The sequence below is a fragment of the Triturus cristatus genome, chromosome 5_2, assembly GCF_964204655.1.
Source record: "Triturus cristatus chromosome 5_2, aTriCri1.1, whole genome shotgun sequence".
NCBI lineage: Eukaryota > Metazoa > Chordata > Amphibia > Caudata > Salamandridae > Triturus > Triturus cristatus.
Genome location: NC_140588.1, coordinates 477,934,854 through 477,951,247, shown reverse-complemented (window position 1 = coordinate 477,951,247; position 16,394 = coordinate 477,934,854).

Genomic DNA, 16,394 nt, shown 5'->3' with positions numbered 1-16,394 from the left:
TTCACGGCCTTAGAATTCGGTGAGTGCCCACTGGGGCATTTATACTTTTGTAACATGTGTCGCATGACATGAGCAATATCATTGGCGTGTCCTGAGATTTAACCATCATATGCCAACATGGGCGTAACTCGCGGACTCACAATTGAGAGTCTGCCCACTTGGGATGAATCCTTGTCACGTATCTATAATTTATACCATTAGAAATAGAATGGTGCGCCAATACTAGTCGGTATGTCTGTCTACCTAAGACTACCAGATTGTTCCAATTCGTCAATATGCAAGCAAGATGGTAATACTTTGTGAAACACGCTATTTAGTGCTTCGTTGTTTGAGCCAACTTGATATCTCTAGAAACACACGATTACGTGTGAACCCCTTTCAATGACACGATTGCATTTGCATATACAATGCTATGTCTGTGTTAAAACTAGATTGCCTGTCCATGCACCACTGTGTGCATCGGGGATAAGGTAACAATAACGTTTATTTAAAATCTCACAGCCCAACTAACAACATTCTGTTTCAATGCATTATCAGGATTATATACACTTGTATAATATGAATTGTTATGTCACAAGTCTGTACTGAAAGTTTTTACGATATATGAAATGCAATCATATGATATTGAATTTTCATTGAGTGAAGTAACTCCAATGAATTTGAAAGTATTTTTTCCATTTTCACATTGTTTGGGTCACATGGCTGTTTCTTTAAATCATAGTTGAAACTGAAACAGTTACTTGTGATCAAGGGGCGTTAAGCTCCGAAACGCGCAGGGTGTTTGTCAAGCTTTAAATAAATACCGCTTTGCAACATTTGTTGTCCACGGCATGCTGTTTATGGGAGAAAAGGAATACGGTGTTGGTGTATGTTTGGGATATGCCACCATGCAGTGGACCGCCGTAATCAGAGACTCGGGTAAGGCGACTGCGCTTCACTTTGCTGTGGGATATATATATATATATATCCCATCAGCAGCTTCACCCGGTCAGCCGAACACACAGTGGGTGCCTCCATTGATGAGAGGTGAGTTTGTCTTGTCACACAACAACTACAAAAATTCAGAGCACTCACGGGGTCCTTCATATGATTTAGTTTTGCAACCGCATTTTCAGCATAGCGCCTTCATCAGTGCCATAAATAATTATTGAATTTCGCACATTTAGTCCTTTAAACAACCTAATGTTCACTCCTTTTCACCCAGTTAAATGCTGTGCCCGTCTCCCTCGCCTGCCGCTGATTTTAATCAACGGAGTTCCTGCAGGTGTCCCTCACATGGCTGGGACACCACAGACTTGTATAGTCCACGTCCTTCCAGGTCGGCAGGCTCCGACAGCGGTGGTTCAAGCATACCAAACAATTCCCATCAACAGCTTCACCCAGGCAGCCGAACACACAGCGGGTGCCTCCGTAGATGAGAGGTGAGTTTGTCTTGTCACACAACAACTACAAAAATTCGGAGCACTCACTGAGTCATTCAAATGATTTAGTCTTGCAAATGCGTTTTGGCGTAGTGCCTTCATCAGTGCCATAAACCATTATTGAATTTGCACAACATTTAGTCCTTTAAACAACCTAATGTTCACTCCATTGGTAGGGCTGCAACCAATCAGGAAACGGCAAATGTTTTCCGCGTCGGCATGAATATCAAATGAGAGGGGCCTCAATCTCCCATAATGCAGCATCAATGATGGATTTGATCAGTGCTCTGTTGATTCTGTATAGCATTACAGCCACTTTTCATTGCGGTTTTTGTTTTGTCTTCTCAAGCGGGCATCCACTTTTCACCCGGTTAAATGCTGTGCACGTCTCCGTCGCCTGCTGCTGATTTTAATCGACGGAGTTCCTGCAGGCGCCCCTCACATGGCTGGGGCACCACAGAATTGTATAGTCCATGTCTTTCCAGGTCGGCCGGCTCCGACAGCGGCGGTTCAAGCATGCCAAACAATTCCCATCAATAGCTTCACCTAGGCAGCCGAACACACAGCGGGTGCCTCCATAGACGAGAGGTGAGTTCATTTTGTCACACAACAACTAAAAAAATTCGGAGCACTCACTGGGTCATTCAAATGATTTAGTCTAGCAAATGCGTTTCGGCGTAGTGCCTTCATCAGTGCCATAAATCATTATTGAATTTCGCACAACATTTACTCCCTTAAACAACCTAATGTTCACTCCTTTTCACCCAGTTAAATGCTGTGCACATCTCCCTCGCCTGCTGCTGATTTTAATCAACGGAGTTCCTGCAGGTGTCCCTCACATGGCTGGGGCACCACCACAGACTTGTATAGTCCACGTCCTTCCAGGTCGGCAGGCTCCGACATCGTCGGTCCAAGCATGCCAAACAATTCCCATCAACAGCTTCACCCAGACAGCCGAACACAGTGGGTGCCTCTGTATACTTAGTTGACAATATATATATATATATATATATATGCAGCTCGATACACTCCTTCTCCAGAAAGTATACACGGACACCAGGGAGATTTGCAGTTTCAAATCGGTTTTAATGAACTGCACTCGCTACGCGTTTCAGCTTTCGCCTTGTTCACGTGAACAAGGCGAAAGCTGAAACGCGTAGCGAGTGCAGTTCATTAAAACCGATTTGAAACTGCAAATCTCCCTGGTGTCCGTGTATACTTTCTGGAGAAGGAGTGTATCGAGCTGCATAATTGGGGTTTCCGATTACCCCGACACGGACCGCCCCACAGACAGTCTTCGTCTTTATCGGGACCGGCGTTGTTGATATATATATATATATATACATATATATACATATATATATATATATATATGTTATCTACTGGCGGTCGCCAGTAGATAGTTATAGTTAGGACCGTGTTTCCATAGGAAATCTCAAAATTCTATTTTGAATAACTTTGGCGCCGGTTGACGAATCCTCGCGAAATTTTCAAAACTAATGGGGCGCTCCGTTCAGCTCCTACCCTGAAAGTCTCGGGGTGATTCGTCAAGCGGGGGCCGAGAAAAAAGGGGGGTCCCACAATGCGTTTTCCCCATGCATTTTTCTATAGGACCTTTAGACGCAGCTACAGCCCGAACGGCGGAACAGAATTACTTGAAATTTGGCAGAGAGATAGCCATAAGGTCAAGGAAGTGCCTTTTGCTGGTCTTGTGTAAATCTGTTCAGTATTTCCTGAGAAAATAGCATTTAAAAGCATATCAATATCTATACGCGCGCAGGGTGCGCGCACCCTAACGTGCGCGAGCGTAATTCTGATTGGTGGTTACATGTTAGTCAACGTTCGAATCGGTCGAAATCAGGAAGTGTCGCCCGCCATTTTGTTTGTTTTCAGTGCAAGTGTGAAAAAGGAAGGTGGCGAACGTGAAAAGGGGGCAGGGTAGAGAGTTCCTGACCCCCTAGCCTTTGTCAGGGGGTCCCTGAAGGACCCCGAAGGCAAAAAAAAAAAAATTTTTTACATTTTTTTAATCGCGGGGGTGCGAGCACCGTGCACGCACTGTGAAAAACCAAAAAAAAATTTAAATTATTTTTAATACGTAGTTTATTGTAAAATAAATATATAAAAAAATAATAATACATAAATAAATTAGCATTAAAAAAACATACAAATTCACTGAAAAAACCATAGGTTTCACACATGTTATAGTTAGGAATTAGCATTTAAAAAACCTTGCAAATTCACTTAAAAAACCATAGGTTTCACACATGTTATAGTTAGGTGGATATTTCACTCGTAAAAAAACAATGAAATTCCCCCGTTATAGTTAGTTCAGATAACTATAACTCGCGCGACCGCCACTCTATCACAAGGATGATGTCATCAGTGATGTCATGAGTGATGCCACTGACCATGTCATGAGTGATGTAATATGTGACGTCATGAACAGTGGATTGCGGGCGCGCGAGTTATAGTTATCTGAACTAACTATAACGGGGGAATTTCATTGTTTTTTTACGAGTGAAATATCCACCTAACTATAACATGTGTGAAACCTATGGTTTTTTAAGTGAATATATATATATATATATATATATATATATATATATATATATATATATATATATATATATATATATATATATCAGGTTCAGTGGGGAGTGTCCCTCAGGCGAACCGCACTCGACCAGCCAAGAGCTTCCCCAAAGCTTAATCACAGGTATGAACAGTGAGAGAACCAGCAAGTATTCCATGTGGCCACAGACCAAACGCGTTTCAAGTTTCCCTCTTTGTCAATGGAGAGCAGCCAACAGCGCTGAAATGGCTCCACCTGCCAATTATATATGCGCATAATCGCCTGCCTAAATATGCAACTCTGAATGATAGGCGTAGCATTATGGGAGATGAAGTCCTTTATTTAAATATAAATTGCAGCGCTGATGATAAATGGCAATGAAAGGCTCTGCATGAGCCCCGGTTTCCGCTTACTGTTCTTATCCTTATCGCTGCCCCTTGTCTCAGCTCTTTCTGAGTACATACTACAAAGGGGTTTTAGTTGCGGAAGGCATTGACTAGGAGGACCGACTGACAGTAGTAGGACACGTGAGGGTACTGCATCTATCTGTCGGTGTGTTACACTATTGGCAGATTTCAAAAACTGTCTGCGGCCATGCAGCAGTAGGAGGAAACAAACAAGGTGATGTAAAAGAATACTCCCCAGAAAAGATTTGCATCATATGTATTGTAAAACTATAAATAATGTATTACCCTAAAAAATATAAACTAGAAGAAGAAAAACCCACAACACCTGGCCCACCCCTCTCCCTTACCCCAACCAATGTCCAGTAAATTAAATAAATGTCCATCCAGGATTGTCAATGTCCACGTCAAAGTTCAAGAAAAGTATACCCCAAGTTTCCCCAACACTCAACATCCCACCTACCAAAAAAAGATTTTAAAAGGGGCAAGGGTGGAAGACTGAGGTCTAGCGGTGGGGGTGTCAGCTAGTTCGCTCCAGGACAGGGTTGGGCAGCAGTGGATGATGATGAATGTGATGATGATGGGCGGCGGACGGCTGCCAGAGCATGGTGCCGTACTACTGGAGGCACGTGGGGGGCCTGGCTGGGGCCCGGGGCATTGGAGGAAGTTGCAGCTGCCACCTCCTCCACCAGGGCAACCAGCTGGCGATATTCATCCCGGATGGCCTCCAGCTTCCTTTGCCCTGCCCCGGCCGCTAACTCCTGCCTGATGGGTTGGGAACAAGTAGCTATATCAAGAAAGAAAAAAAAGACAATTGTAACCAATACTCTTAGCAAAACAGTAACACAAAATTACACACATAAAAATTATAGTGGCACAGTAGCACTAGAAGTTGTGGTACTATCCTCCTCACTTCTTCTGCCCCTAAGATTTGGATGTGATGATCAGACTTTCAGGCACTATGGAGTAGAGTAGAAGTATTCTTCTTCTCTTTCTTGTTTAGCACAATTAATCTTGTAGGCATGCCAGCCCAGTCATCTTGTGCCCTAGACAGACAGACTCGTGTTGCGCAGACTCATGTTACTTTACTACTGTCTGCATGTGGGGCAGCTGTACCACACAATTATATATTTTTCCATTACGGCTATACTCTTTTAAATCAATGGCAAATGCTCAGACAATTTCACTTTCACCCTGACTACTGCAATAAGGCACATGATGATGATGGCATGCTTATGAATGATGATATACGGCAGCACAACATCATGTCACTCACTGATGATGATGACATTCTGAGTGATTAGTAAGTACTAGTATTTACCATGCAGCCGATAGGCCGCCCATGGCTGACAGTCAAAAATTACTTGGGTAGGGACTGGAGCGGAAGTGGGCCTTGGAATCGGAGGAAGGCGATTAATGATGGGTGGGTAGGGTACTTAATAGTCATGCACAATATATATATTGTGCTTGCAAACTACTGTGAGTCAAGGGAGTATTCCATTCTGAAATGTAAGTACAACCTCATACCTTTGAATCAAATACCTTGCAAAAAAAAAAAAAAACAGTCATTGTTCTTCCCAGGGCTTTTTTTTATTTATCAGTGCATTGCTCTTCAAGCATTATTATTTTATTCTTCACCCTTGGCTTTGGTACTCTGGCACAGTTTAATTTTATTTTACATTCTCTTCATCCAGTCTGACTCTGTTTTCACCTACTATCTATGATACCATCCAGGGGGCATCCATCTATCCAAACATGGCTATCATAAACTGGCTTTCACCGACAACATACATTTGTCATAGATATAACCAACCACAACCCATGCGTCCTTGCTTGCCTTAGAGTTTGACCCCTCAAACCCCTGGAGGATTCCTTTCACCCATACAGTTTCACTGACCCAGGCAGGCATCCTTTCTGCTTTCTCTTTCACCTTTCACCCATCCTTCAACTACCCATGCATCCTATCATCTTCAATCACCACCTATATGCATCCCGTGGCCCCTTCCTTCACCCACCCATCCTTCTCTGCCAGTCATACATGTTGTCTGACTCTTGTATTCGTCATAAAACTGTCTCTGCTGAGTTGAAGCTAGAATTGAATAGGCAATTAGTTACTCAACCCCCGCCGCTAATGCTAATGTTAATGTTAAGTAAAGGGTATCTTCTTCAAATGTTCAGTGTTCACAACAACTTAGTCGCAGCAGAAGTACAGTGTACTACTGAGTGTACACCCTTTCAGAGAGTGTATTCATCATTCTCAATAAGTAAGGAATATTAACCGCGGGCGGAGAGCTCTGCTCCGCCCACGGAGTGTGTGAAGTTTTGCCTACTCCGCGTTCCGCGGAGAACGCAGAGTAGGCAAAACTCTGCACACTCCATGGCAGAGCAGAGTTGGCCTGCTGCCTGCCTCCCCCCATATTAAAAATAGATTAAAACTACAATAACAAGTAAATAAAAAAGACTTACCTTCACTGCGGCGTCCCCGGGCTGCCGTCCTCCTTTTCCTTCCGTCTAAGATTGATCTGTGCATGCGCTTCGCCCGCGCATGCGCATTCCTTGCGAGATCACCATGAGACGTGAGCAAGAGGAGGACGGCAGCCCGGGGATGCCACAGTGAAGATAAGTCTTTTTAATGTACTTGTTATTGTAGTTTTAATTCATTTTTAATATGGGGGTGGAGGCGGGTGGCGGAGCAGAGTTCCACGGAGTTTGTCACCAACTCTGTGGACCTCCGCATAGTGCCGCTCTGCCAGCTCCGCCCAGCCTTAAGGAATATGATTTATCACCGCCCGCCACTGCTGCTAGCTCACCCCTTGCAGCTGCCGCATCCGCTCCCTCCGGAGTGGCATGGCCCTCACCGCTGGCCCCAGCACTGGACTTCAGCCAAGAGTGGGCAAACCAAAACATAGGAGGGGCATAAATATAAACGAGAGTCTTGGCTACACCTCTTGTGCTGCCGCCTGGCCCTAGCAACCGAAAGGAGAATCCTCCTCAGAAAATTATGTCTAAGTAAAAAAGCAAACACCTGCCTCGAGGACTCTGCTGTATGTCTCACACAAAGAGAACCCAACATCTACGCCCGTTGGGAAAGATTTGTACAAACTATCAGAGTAGCCATCTATCCCCGCCCTGCAACGGCACCCTGCCCTCAAACAGTCCAAACTCTGATCCCGGATTACTTCAAACAAAGGACCCTGAAAGAGAACGTATCAAGCCAATGAAGCAGCAACCAAGCCTAAAGCTCCCTTCCACGTTACTGAAAACTGCAATATACTCATTCGCATCAAATAGGTTCTGCGGTCAACAATCAGCAAAGTATGGTGTCCGAGGTCCCGGGCCAACAGAAGAAAGAGACTGGCGCACTCCTCCTCTGGGGATTGGCCCCAGCGATTGGTCAAAAGAAACTATGAGACCACTACTCTGTGTCTACAAATGGCTCATAACAGTTGCACGTAATCAGACACAAATCTGGCACACCAGGTCATGAATTAGCAAAGCTTTAGCACTTTACATAAGAAATAGCTCAAAACGAGAGGAACAGTAATAAATGCAGTCCTGGAGCCCCAATCTTTCTGGGTGGCAATACTCTCTCACAAGATGGGCCACAGTGCAAAGGCCAAACTAAAATTTTAAAATAAGTCTTGAGACACTTGAAGGCACTTAAGAATCGTATTTTATCAAATGTTATTGTTATATATTGTAGAAGAATTTTGTATTTTTTTTATTTTGTATTGTAATAGTTTTAAGTTAACTTATGCAAATAAACTTCATTCATTCATTCATTCAAATTGTCATGGGAGGTAATTTCAATTGCTTATGACCGAACTGTATTTCTACTATTTTATTTTCTACTAAATGACATTTTAGTTACTTGTGTTCTCAAAAATGGGTTTCCATTATTTTGATTTCTATGAATTTCCATACTACTCTCCATGTCTTCGCACACCACATTCACCTGAGGAATACAAGAAGCTCTGCGTTTACCAAGATGCCCTCATTTTAGGCTTTACCAACTGGAACACTGGCTCTGATCATCCTCCATAAGCAGTCAGTAAGGAAGATGTTGGTGTTGTCTGTTATCACAACCTTCAGCATTTGACTCACCACTGCTACCCATTATATTTTGGTGGTTGTGCTACAGTCACTCAGAGATAGCGATTTGATATGAGTCCCTAATCCCTTCCTTACTCTAAGATGATTCTGCATGTCATATGTAAACATTTGGAAATTGATGAGCTAGGTTGTTGCACCAATACTTGTTAAATAGCAGTTATGATGTAGGATCTCTGCAAGTCCCCCTGATCCAGACATAATGTCATGGAATGAACTGAGCCAATAAGTATGTGGACTTGATGGTTGAGGAAGGGATAAATCAATTCCTCTACTACCGCAATTGTCAACTCCCTCTCTTGTAAGTTCAGTATATTTCATGTTGCCAATAGGTCCAGGATCTCAGGAGGATATGTATCAAGCCTTATTCCTGTTCACAAACGGGCCGATTCTCAGAATCGGCCCATTTGCGAATGGGAAAAAGCTTGTTGGGTTGTATCATCCCAAAAGGCCATCGCAAAATAGGAAATCTCAATATTTGCGATTCCCTATTTTGGTAATGCATTTAAGGAATTGCAAATTGCGATTCCTTAAATGCTATTCTGGAAGAACCAGAAATTAGTGATTTGCCCTTAAGGAATCGCAAATCACCACCAACTTCAAGTTGGTGGTAATTTGCGATTTCCTAGAAAAATGCACTTTTGTTAATTTTTCAAAGTGCCATGTGGTGCACATACATGCCATTAGAGCATGTATGTGCATCACATGTGCACACATGCATATTTCAGGGGTGCAACAGGGTGTCCTTTTGACACCTTTGCACCCTTGAAATTGCATTCGCAATTTGTGAGTACCTAATGGGTACTCGCAAATTGCAAATGTCTTCCCATTCATTCCTATGGGCCTCTAGGCCCATTGGAATGAATGGGAAGGTATTCAGTAATAGCGAATCGCAATTTGCGATCCGTAATTAAGGAATATGTAGGAATCGCAATTCTTATTGCGAAACCTACATACATTTCATTTTGCGAGTCCTTAATAGCGATTCACAAATTCGCTATTAAGGACTCGAAAAACTGTTTTTTGATACATATGCCACTTAGATCCTTATATGAGGAAGCCTTAGCAGATATTGGTTGGTAGTGATTCAGTACTTCATGAAGATATAAGGCAAATCTGATGTTTACTGAGGATATTGTCAGGCTCAACTTCTTTCTACGGTAGTTTATTTGCCTGTCTCTCAAGTATCTAACTCGGGAGTGGTCTTTGTTTGATTATAAGGAGGTAATTAAATCAATTGCTCGGGTCAGCAATAGGCTTCTTAAAAAGATGGTAATCAGTATTTTTGAGGGTCTAAGGCATTATTCAGTCCTATGGATGCATTAATCAGAGCTAAGCTGTTAAGGACGAGTTTGGTGTTAATTATTTGGTTTTATCAGGTGGTAAATCTTTATTGAGGAAGGTCAAGGTTAAGTAGGAGGTTGATATACTTTTCATTCTACATCCAACGTTGATTTATTAGGGAAAGTATTGAGAAGGTGTTCCTGGACTTGCTTATTTTAGACAACAGTGATCCCTAGATTAGAAAATGATGAAGCAACAAATAAATAAAGACTCAGTCGGTACTATATTGATTGGACTTTTCCAGCTAGACAGAGGTCTAATATTTACTTATTAAACAATTTCAAAAGAATGGTTGCACACACAAATATATAAAGTGGGACACAAGCCTGTATCCTACTAGACCAACAAAATACAAAACACAAAAAGGGGGCTCAGGCAAAGGTCATAATTTGTTGCAGAAGTATCCCAATTGTTTTAACAAATCGCAGCGAACACCTTTACATTTTTCAAATACAGAATTTTTGACGTATAAGGTGTTTCAAAGTGTCGACGGCGTTTTGATCCATATGGCAAGTGCATGGATCATCATCAGGACAACAAATAATTGCCTGTATCAATAGTGCTTAAATTTACCTTAGGTAATACACATTTAGGGAGGAAGAAATAAGGGAGGAAAATTCAAACATGAAAGAATTAGGGGAGGGGGGTTCCTTCATGATTACACGAATTACAGTAAAGCTAGTCCGTGGGCGTTAAGATGTAGCACATAGAAATGGTATGAAATCCATGAAATGAGTGACTTGTCAATAAGGTTCAAAAATACTAATATATCGACAAACAATTAGGGTAACCTCTTCGCTGCAGCGCAAATTCCGCCGCAGCGCTCCCGTGGTGCTGACATTCCGATCGCGGGCGTGGTCATGACGTCTCCCGGACGTCGTCCGCACACGCCCATCGTGACTCATGACGGGCGGGAGACGTCATGAGCACGGAAGAGGTTAAATCGATTGAAGTCTGATTCAGTGAGTTGATTTAATGATCGCTCTTTGGTATACAAACATTCGGGTGTTAAGCGGGGGACAAGAATTCCGAAGGGTGACACGATATAGAAAAATAAACTGAGAGCAGTGGGAATCACAAAGAAGATCCAATGATATTGAGCACAAAGCCAATTCAGCATGTGATGGAATTGCAGTGAAAGACATACATGGCTGTGAGGTACAAGATGAAGTGACCTGCTATTAATGCCGGAAAGCTCGAACGATCACGGAAGCGATAATTGCGCGGGGGAGTAGCAGTGAGGGTAAAGACATGCAAGGCACTGAGGCTCCGGACGGAGTAGGAATAAGATGCTGGGGGTTAACAGGGAGCTTACCGGTTACTCCTGTATATAGGACCGGAACGGGGGCATCAGAGTGCTCGTGAAGGTATCTGCGGAAAGGAAGAATTGTGTCAGTGATACTGTGTCCATGAACGGCACATTGTTTGGAAGAGTGGTTACCTAACCTGAGGTCCGGAGACCCTTGGGGGTTTGCGATGCCTACTCAGGGGGCCTGTGACTGCTTAGAAAATTAAATAATATTAACAGATTAATAAAGTGTGTCTCAATAAATAACCAAAATGTAAAACTGAAAAATATAAAACATTCTGTTAATGTGAAGTTATTTGAAATTGGAGGCTAAAAATCCTTGGATCGATTTATGGGAGCAGAGCAAGTGCATTAAACAGATCCTACTATGGACAATGGGTGGCCTCAATTGAATTTACAAAAGCTCCAACATTCCCAATAAAATAAAATAAAATCTTTTTTTTAGATTTGTTTGGGAATTAAATAAAATGTTTCAACAATTGTATTTTATGAATTCTTGTGTCTGTATTTTTCTATTGATTGATTTGCTGTTCACATTATAGAAATTGCTTAGGCCGGGGTCAATGGCTTCCAGTATTGACTCAATGGGGGTCCATGGAAATCGAAAGGTGAAGAACCACTGGCCCAGGATATTTACACGGTGGTGTGCTGCAAAGCAAGCCACACTATCACTTGCTTCTGAGTGATGATTGATTAATCACTAAGGCTGGGGTTGCTTTTAAAGCTTTATCATGTATGACTTGTCAGCAGACTAGGCCACCTTAGGCAAACCTATCAGGCCACTCTCTCTACCACATGTTGGCAACATCAGCTAGAAAGGGCCCCATTAACGGCAACATAATGCGATACTGTTTTATGTCAAATTCTGTTTATTTGGATTTTTCTTAGCAAATAATACAGGGATACAATACATGTGCAACCATTATCAGAATAAGCCCAGAGTCACAGATTTCACATGTAGGTTTCAGCTTGGTAACAAGGTCCATGGCTTAAAGCACATTCAATGGACACAATCTCATGCGATGCTGTTTTACATATGTTCATCTCCACATATTCATGTCATTCACCTTCAACAATAACTGTAAAAAAGGATCTGTAGACCAACCTTCCACCAGCCATCCTACGGATGCTTCATGAGAATTATTTTCTGATGGGAAAATCGAGGATGGGACGTCATGATTTCTAGGAAATGGAGATCCAAAAACTCTTCATTGCACCCTGGGTTTATGAACATCTTTTCTTTCTTGGAAAACTGAGTTCAACAAAAGCCCACGCAGCATGAAAAAGGCCTGCACGTATTCTTTTCCAGATTTGCTCTTTCATAGTTGTTCTTTTGAAGTGCATCAAAGGGTAATGCCCAAAGTGCTCATGAAAGAAACACTGGAGCAGATTTTCAGAGAATAACACTAGGCGCAATAAAAACACTTCAAAGACCGCCTGGGCTGCAGCACTGGACATGGCTATCACAGAAAAGAATGCGTCAGGGAACTAAATAGCTTCAGGGTAACGCGATGCACTTTGGTTGTCTCTGCGCCCTAAATATCGCACACAGAAATGTTACAGAGTGGGCTACGGCCAATGAGGGACGGGCACATTTCAATTAACACAGCATCACATTTGAGGAGCCAATGTATGAGCTGTTCCTCCAGTGCTGAGGCACTGTGTCAGGCTGAAGAATTCGCCCGCCCTGATCTTTTGCACAAGTAAGTGAAATATCCGTGCCTTATTTAGAAGTTGGCAGACGCGGTTTTCCGTTTCAAAAGTGGCAGGTATCCCTTCTGCCTTATTACAAGTGCCATATGTTATATGGCACTTGTAAAAGGTGAACAGAATGTCCGACACATTTGTGAAGCATTAACCCACCCGCCAAACTCAAAATGAAACCTTTAGTTTCATACAAAACCTGACCACTGAGCACACATTGTACTAATTGACAGAATTAGGATGAGGGGGCATGTGCACTCGCCAATGGAACATCGGCGCAGGAAATGTGGTGGAACATGGGTGCATGATGGGAGCGTTTGCCATACCAAATGCAATATTCGCAGCTTTGTACATTTGCTAATGTTTGAAAACATGTTGCCGATCGATTCTCATCGTTGAAACGCTTGTACATCTATTGCTGCAAAAGGCAGGAATCTGTTCCTGCAAAGCATACACTCCATATTCCAAGGGGAATGTGTGAAGCTTTCCGAGCTGACTTGTGCGAATTGAAGTTACTTCACTTCGTGTTTCCGCTGCAGAATGAAGATACAGAGCCTTGAACTCATAATGTAGCATAAAAGGTTTTCTGTAGAACAGTGCCTTTTTCAAGACAACAAGTTTTTCACCGTCTTCTTCGGTTCATTGCTCCTTGAGTCACTAAATAAATACAGTTTGGAATGTCTGATTGCATTGTCATTAGAATAACAAATATGTACAATTTTGTCTCATCGAATTCCTACCTTGATTCTAATAGCAATTGTTGCAAAGTCATCCTGTGCCCTGGGCACCCCCAACTATTTTGCTGACTTGTACTGGTGGCAACTGACCTTGGCTGTCCCTGGGCTCTGCCTCCATTAGTGGACCGATTCGACCTGGCCGTTCAAGTCAGCAACCCTCAAACACGAGCCGACCTGCCACCCAGGCTCGTCCCGCTGAAAAGCTCCAGAGGTCCGACTTCCAGAGTATGACCGGGAGTATTCTGAAACCCATGCCGGTGAACCCTCATTGAATCCAGCCTGGTGAAGAGCATCAAGCTCCGTAAAAGTTTTTAAGTCCGAATGTAGAAAAGGTGACCTGGTTCATCCCGCTGGAAAGCTCCAGAGGTCAGACTTCCACAAGTTTGACTGGGAGCTCGTCGTAAGGGAAGACGGCGAACCCTCATCGAATACGGACTGGCTGAGAGCTTCAAGGGAACCCCGAAGAAAAGCTCCAGAAAAGTTGCTAAGTCAGAAGTCAAAAACTTTGACTGAGACCTACTGCGAGGGATAACTGCGCAGGGGTCCATCGCGGTTGGCCTGAAACTTTGACTATGACCCAGTCTAGCGTGACCAGATGTCCAGATGTCACAATAGGTGCTATAGGTTTCTATGTGCTATTTAGTGCTAAATCTTTAGAAATTCATATCTCTGATTCCCTACATTGGAGTTTTTTCATTTTGGTGTCATTTTAAAGATACAAATATTTCCCATCTTTATAAATTGCTGTTGGATTTTTGTTGTGAGTTGTGTCATAATTAGTTACTGAATTTGTGTTTTTAAATGCTTCACATGCTTGTTTTTAAAGTTAAGCCTGCCTGCTCACAGCCAAGCTACCAAGGGTTGAGCATGAGAACAATTTTCTAGGACCTGTACTGAGCCCTATATTTTGTTAGCTGCCTTATTGCCATTGGTAGATATACATTTACCATTACTAATAACCCACTTTCTAACAGCAATATAGGAGCAGGAGTTCAATTGCTCTAGAATTCACAGGAGTGTTGGTGCCTCAACAGGCAAGGGCTGAATTCGAAATATGAGGGTAAGTATTCAATGCAAGTCACCCAAAACAATGCAGAATGCTTTATCTTTATATTCATGGCTCCTTAACTTTTCCAACTTTGCCTGAAGATTCCGGTGCCAGAATAGAAGAAGCTGGAGTAGAACATGGGAAAGAATACTACTACAGTGGGGAGACACAATAGAGAGAAACTCACAGGTAACTCCTCTTCTCGGATGCTAACTGTATGACTGGTAGCTTTTACTTGGTTTGGAGTGGTTTTTATACATTGCTCAAGATGGCTGCATGCATTATGTGAGTGCTCAAATCATATCCCCAGTCACATCGGGGTTATCTCCCCAGCCACTTTAGGGCCATCAAGTCACTTCAAGCCCAGGAAGTCAAGAACTTCCCAAAGATTGAGCTGTTGGGTGCACAGAGGGTGAAGACAGAGTTGGAGAGGTAATGCCATTGTTCCCAAGGATTGATCTAGCCCAGAATGTGGGTAGGATATTTTTTCTATGAAATCACCTACATTCAACTGAACCATATGAAAAGCTGATAAGTACATTTATTGTTCCTTGTTAGGAACACTGTGCCACAACTGTCAGGGCCTTTGTTGCTTAAGCAGGGTGGGGTAGCAAGAGGGGGCAATATTAATTTTAACACACATACCTTTATTTCTGCTACCACTACCGCAGCCGCTGCCTCCGACGTCCCTCTGGGCTTTCCTAACAGTCTCTGGGTAAGCAGGCTCCCTATCCAATCCAGACGCTGCTCTCACTATGAGAAAAGCTCCAGGATTGGTCTGAGTGGCCTGCTCTGCCACTCAGACAGTCCCTGGGAGGCTGCATCGTTTCTCTATCCTGGCTGTGAACACAGCCGGGTTGGAGAAATAGAAATTAACATTTATGTTTGGCTGGCCTAGGACAACCAGCCAAACATGCATGCACACTTCTAAGTGCCCACCACTCCTCATGGCCCGCCCTACGCACTACACACATGTGTAAGGCAGTCACAGAAAAATAAAATTATGTTTTATCATTTTATTTTTCTGTGACTGATGAGTGGGGCAGCGGTCCTCCGCCATTACGGAGGAGCCACCCCTGACTCGCATAGATTGTGTTTGCTCCACCAAAGACCAACTATGGACATTTCTTTCTGTCTCAACTACCGCTTAGCAATGGCATTTATGCAGCTCATGAAACTAAATATCCTACCAGAAACATATGAATACATGAATAAATAGTCCCAATCCTTTGATTTTTGCTGCATTGCAACAGAGGGTGACAAAATTGTTTCTCCTCATTAGGGCACAGTTTTAGCAGTCCTGTGCTTTCCTTCAACAAATTATTGCTGTTATCTCTGATTTGTTAAATGACTCTCCAGGACTGTTGGTCTGGTAGCACAAAGTTACTTGGTCATCTTTTGTGATAACATCGTGGAATTTACAATTCTCTCAGTTTTTGAGACAGGTCATTTTGCTTCAGCATGTCTAGTTTTCCGTTTACAGCCTTTGCTGTCCAAGTCACCAGTGGCTACCTGATAGATGTAAAGTTATCCAGCTGCCTTTTATTTTGAGACATGAAACAGACCTGACTGGTGATGTTCTCATAATCTGGAAAAGTCTGCTGCATGGGATAGCAGACTAATTTTTTATGTTTTATGCTCGTAGAGTGCCTGTTTGCTTAGTTATGTATTGTGACTTTTCCTCAGAGTCAGCTTTTATTTTAGCAATTGGTCAACAGACTATTAGGTGTCATTGCTTTCATATA